At 40.1% G+C, this 6,231-nt stretch overlaps 1 pseudogene; it reads left to right on the forward strand.

The window, feature by feature from the left end:
* Window positions 1-4,946: 4,946 nt before the first annotated feature.
* On the forward strand, window positions 4,947-5,869 carry LOC105883567 (induced myeloid leukemia cell differentiation protein Mcl-1 homolog pseudogene; annotated as a pseudogene).
* Window positions 5,870-6,231: the final 362 nt, after the last annotated feature.

The raw sequence follows: 6,231 nt of genomic DNA on the forward strand, positions 1-6,231 counted from the left end.
CTGTCTAATAAATGAATGAATCTATAAAGAAATGAAGAAAGACATGGCTTCTGTTCACCATGAGGTAATGAACTATTTGGAAGGAGTAATTTATAAGGTAACAGGAAAGAAAGATGTGGTATAAGGTGTAGACTGACATGCCTCCAAAATCAAAGAGCACTGGACTAGTAAGATGATAAAGGAAGGAGCAATAATAAGAAGCATCCATCACTACCCTGAGAACTCAGATGGCATCGCTTCTCAGTCTTTTGGCTAAGATCAAGTACAGAACTCAGACTGCAGCGGCAGGGCTGTGGAAATTGCTGAGGGGCAGGGTGGGTGGAATGCAAACAGTGGAGTACTGAATCATAGGTAAAGGCCAAAGCAGACAGTCATTCACAAGGTGAAAGAGGATGGAGTAGTGATTGGAAGCGCAAGCTTCTGAGTCAGAGGCCTAGATTCACGTCCCACCCCTAACAGTGGTATGATGCTGAATTAAACTTCCCAAGCCTCAGTTTTATTATCAATAACATGGGATAACAATATTTCCTATGTTGAGCAAAGCAGGCATGGATACACACATAATATTAATACCACACCATTTATTACAGCAGTGGAGTATCAGAGCACAAATCCCTCAGTTCTCATTACACCAAAGGATGTGTGCATTGACAGAATGGTGTTGGGTTGGATGCCCCATGGTGAGTGTCCACTGCAATGACTCTGCCCCTACAATGCTCCACGTATCAACAGAGAAAGGAGGCAGGGAACACCTAGGGCAGTGTTTAACATAGAGCTTCTGGCTCAGGAAGACAACCTCATCAGAAAGAAGGAGTCTGCAGAGTGCAACTTCTGTTCTTTATTGTACACCAGCTCCTTGTTAAGCTGCTGAAAAGAAGCAGGAAACAAAAATCCAAGGTTCCCCAACTTTGTCTCTACTCAACCTTCTTCTTCAGATTGCTATAATGATTAATGTAAAATGCTTAGCAAAGTACCTGGCATATGATAAACTCTCAATAAACGTTAACTATTATTGCATCGTTATTGGGCTTCTACTAGTCTCTTAAGTATCCCCTTTCAAATATAAATTGATGACATTCATAGCAGAAATATGCTACATAAACATAAGTTATAGAATATTACTATTGTCGGAGTTGTGTTTGCTGGTGATTGCTAAAATAAAACAACAGCCATTTATCCCCAGGGATCTGTAGATTATCTGGAGATCAGCTGGGGGTAGGCAGATCTAGGATGGGCCTGGCTGGGTTTAGCTCAGCTCTGTACAATATGTTTCTAATGCCTTTTTTAGGAGCGATAGTAAGCCTTGGCATGCTTTTCTCATGCTGATGGAAGAGGCAACAAACAACAAACAAAAACATGCAAGAATTCTCGAGTCCTGGATTTAAAATTGGTGCACTGTCACATTCACTAATTATTCTATTAGTCAAAGCACATATGCTATTTGGCCATATCCAAAGTCCAGAGGAGGAAAAATACACTTAACTTCTTTAGTGGGAAGAACTACAAAGCCATAGAGGGGATAGGTGAGGCCATTAATACAAATGACCGAAATGTTAGACTTGCACAATTCAGTTTGTCAGCAACAGAGGAGTCTATGGGTTACAAGGTCTTTTGCACAACTTCTAAAAAAAATAAATAAATAAAAAAAAATAAGACACCATGGCCCACAAACCTTTCTTCCTGCCTGGACTGGGTTGAAATGTGTCCCCTCAAACTTCCTGTCCACTTAGAACCTGTCAATATGGTCTCATTTGGAAATAGAGTCTTTGCAGATGTAATCAAGTTACTGTGAGATCATTCTAGATTAGGATGGGCCCTTATCCAATGACGGGGGTCCTTATAAAAGGAAAATTTGAACCCAGGGAGACAGAGAAGAGATCACGTGAAGGCACAGAGACACAGAAGACACAGAGGAACATTCCATGCAAAGACAGAGGCAGAGATTGGAGTGATGTGTCTCCAAGCCAAGGAACACCAAGGATTTCTATCAAATAACCAGAAGCTAGGAGAAAGGCCTGGAACAGATTCTCCCTCAGAATCTCCAGAAGGAACCAACTCTGACAACATATTGATTTCATTTCAGATTTCTGGCTTCCAAAACTATGAGAAAATAAATTTCTGTTGTTTTAAAACCACCCAGTTTGTCGTACTTTGTTACAGCAGCCCTAGGGATCTAATACACTGGCTATAGCTAGGAAAGTGATAAAAAGTATCATTAGCCTTAAAATATTCCAACATCTATGCTACAACTTCCTATAGAGTATTTTAAAATTCCAGGTACAATCTCAGCATTTCTTCACAAGTAGATTAATTTCTAGTCCTGTTTTTATTTGAGGCAATGTATTTAGATGGCCAGAACATGGGACTAAAATTTGGAGATCTTACTCTTTCATTCTCCACATCTAGTCACCGCCAAGATTGGTCATTTCTTTTTCATGAGTTATGCTTGAATTAACCACCATTGTTACTGTGTTACTATAGGCTTTTATTTCTAGCCCATGATACTCACCGGTCCAGTGCTATCATGGGGAACTTTTTAAAAATTTAGAACTGGTCATATCACCATAAGACCTTGCTTAAAAAGAGGGAGTTGAGGATTCCAACTAAACTCTTGAGCATGTCAAATGAGACCCTTGATGGCTGGGCCCACGTGGACATGATCGGCGTACCAGGTGCCATGCCCTTGCATGCATCCCATGTTATAGATACACTATTATTTATCCTTGATTGTCAAACTTGTTCCTCTGTCTCTCCACCTCTGCACATGCGATACTCATCCTCCTTCTCCCATCAATCCCTGGCTAACTTCTATCATCCCAAGGCCCAAGTGTTAGGCAACACTTCCTAGGAGAATAACTTCCTTAATTCCACTGGATTTGATTTAGCATTTTTTAGATCACTCTTTGTTTTAGCATTTCCCCGCACACTGTACTGTAGTTGTTTTCTACTTTTCAATGTCACTCATGAACTGCGCTAATTGAAGGCTTATTGTGTCTTCCATGTTTCTGTCCCCAGCACTTACTACAAAACAGTCATCCTGATGCATAAAAGAGTCATGGTTGTCGAAAGAATTATTTATTCATCCATAAAATTATCTCACGTGTCCATGGGATAATGTATTTGAAGATGCTCACACTCCCTGTACTAATTATGTCTTGTATGCATGGTTTTTGTTGTTGTTGTTATTGTTTGTAACATTTTATTTTCTAAAAATTAGTAGAATCCTTATTTCTCAGTGCTTAAACTTTTTGAAGTATGATATTAAACTGCATAAACAGTCTTTGTGTCTATGGAAAAGCTAGAAATAAGGTGTCAAATACTGTGAAATATAATTTTAACTTTTAAAGTTTTGCTGAAGAATGTACCTGTGATTAAGATAGCATAGGATTATATTTTTGTCTTATAGTTATAAATTTTTAAGTCCATGGTTTGTAAATTTAGACCTCTTGTTTCTATGCTGGATTATGAGATTTTTTTCCACCTTATATTTATTCCAAACATTTCTGGCTGTTCTCTCTCTCTCTTTCTCTTTAATGCCACTATTTTATTAAAATGCTTTCTTTGTGCAACATTTATTAAAATTGTGATGAAATTAAAATTTTTCCTTTAAATATATTTTTGATTCTATCTATATTTCTAGAACTTTTCCACTTTGCCAAAAAAGAAGTGAGATCTATATTCCCTTCCCTTGAAATTAGGTGGGTCCTTGTGACAGTCTCAATGATTAGACTGAGGCAAAGGTGGTGACATGTAATTCTGTAACTTAATACAATTTACATATGGCTCATCCTCTTGGGATGGGACAGCCACCATACTGTAAAGAAGGCCAGGACTCATGGTTCTGCCAACTTAAAGAAGAACTGAAACTTTATCCTTCAGCTCTGCTGAGTTTCCAGCTCACAGCCAGCATCAATTTGTCAACTATCTCGGGAATAAATTCTCCAACTCCTAGGCAAGAGACTCCTGCTAATGCCACCTAGAATAGAAATGAGCCTTTTCCATCCAGACCTACCCAAATCACACATTTGTGAGCAAAATAAATGATTGTTATTGTTTTAAGTCATTAAGTTTTAGGGTGGTTTGAATAGCAATAGATAACCAAAAACTTGTTACAAATCTAAATAACAAGCAGTCTTTAATAACTGTCTGGTCAACCTGGGATAAACAATAATGTGTCAAAGGTTGAGGAAGATCAATGTCCAGGCAATATCTTCAAAGGCCCATGCTGAGGAAGCATTAGAAAAGAAAGGAGGGATCTTTTGTCCATTTAAATGTACACAGAAAATTATTTCTTAAATAAACTTGAAGAGTCCATACATTCCAAATGCAAAAATTAAGAAGATATACAAATTGATGGATTTGGGGCTGTACCTATATCTGCATACCACCCAGGAGATGAACTTACAAATCTAAAAACTCTCACTAGTCTCAGAATTAGTTGGGTTATTACAATGGGAACTCTTTGATCATCTGAGAATACCCATTTGATATTTTGTGCTGCCCTTTGATGGATCCTTTAGTTAGGGGTCAGCAAATTATGGCTTGCAAGCCTGGTCCCTTTCCTATTTCAGTAAATACAGTTGTGCTGTAAAACAGCCACACTCATTCATTGACTTATTGTCTGTGGCTACTTTCACACTAAAATGGCAATGTTGAGTCATCGCGACAGAAATTGCACTGCCTACAAAATTGAAAGTGTTCACTTTTGGCCCTATGCAGTCAAAGTTCGATGACTTCTGCTTTAGATGAACGATTTGGGGGCTTTACGGGAAGCCTGTCAGTTAGATTGGCCTGAGGAGAGCTCATTTCCATCACATCCAAAATTTCTGCTTCAGAGAAATTCACAATTCTGGGGAATGCTGTCCCTGAGTAGTTTTTTCTTCTAGAAAGGAGAACTAGAAGTGAAGGTCAGAAGGAGCCAGGGAAGGCTGTACATGCAAGTCTGGATGTCCAGAAGATCTGATTTAATGGGCAAGTTAGAAAGGAATCGACATATCTCAGCATGTTACTCAGAAATCTATTGGGTTCTAAGTGACAAAATCCCATTTAAACATCGAAGAGTGTATCTCACTACAAGTGTGGCTGGAACTGGAGGCTCAGATAATTTCACAGTTTCTCTCCTGTATCTGCTTTTCTCTGAGATGACTTTATTTTCAGAATCCCCTCAAGTGATCATGTCGCCCAAAGATGAGCTGGATAGGTACCAGCAGGAACCTCTAGGGAAGTGGCCAGCTGTCCTGCCCTTGCTGAAGTTGATGGCCAGGCCAGTTAGGGCCCCAGCAAAGATGAGTCAATACCTTTGACACCACCTCCAGCAGAGAAGGAGGAGGACGAGTTGTACTAGCAGTAGTTGTAGACTGTCTCTTGGCACCTTGGGGAGAAAGCAAGGGGTGCCAAGGACGCAAGGCCAATGGTCAGGTCTGGAGCAGCCAGCAGGAAGGCGCTAGAGCTCTTCTGACCAGTCGGGGACAGTGTGCAGTGCAAATGCTAGAAGGCCTTCCAAGGCATGCTTCGGACACTGGACATCAAAAATGAAGACGATGTCAAATCTTTGTCATGAGTGACGGTCCATGTTTTCAGTGACAGCATGACAAACTGGAGCAGTATTGCAACTCTAATTTCTTTTTGTGCCTTTGTGGCCAAAAAAACGCTTGAAGAGCCTAAACCAAGAAAGCTGCATCGAACCATTAGCAGAAAGTATCACAGACGTTCTTGTACATAAGAAACGAGACTGGCTGGTCAAAGAGACTGGAATGGGTTTGTGGAGTTCTTCCACGCAGAAGACCTGCAAGGTGGCATCAGAAATGTGCTGCTGGCTTTTGCTGGTGTTGCTGGAGTAGGAGCTGGTTTGGCGTATCTAATAAGATAGCCTTGTAAATGCAATGATTCTAACCAACAACAGCCACCAGAACCACATAAGTCTGTAAAACCAAATGTATTTTATGAAATGGCGCTCAAAGCCACCCAGGCTGAAACCTCCAAGATTTCCACTCCAGCAACCTAGCCAGAAAAGCAAGTGGCAAGAGGATTATGGCTAACAAGAATAAATACATAGTAAAAGTAGTCCCTCTTGACTGAAGAGTCACTGTCTGAAAGAAGCAAAGTTCAGTTTCAGCAACAAGCAAACTTTGGGAGGCCATGGAGGAAAAATTTTAGATTTAGTTGAGATAGGAGGGTGGAAAGATTTATTTCCTTGTTGAGAACAGGAGAGTGGCCAGTAGCCAGGCTAGT

Source organism: Microcebus murinus, chromosome 1, assembly GCF_040939455.1.
Source record: "Microcebus murinus isolate Inina chromosome 1, M.murinus_Inina_mat1.0, whole genome shotgun sequence".
Taxonomy (NCBI): Eukaryota; Metazoa; Chordata; class Mammalia; order Primates; family Cheirogaleidae; genus Microcebus; species Microcebus murinus.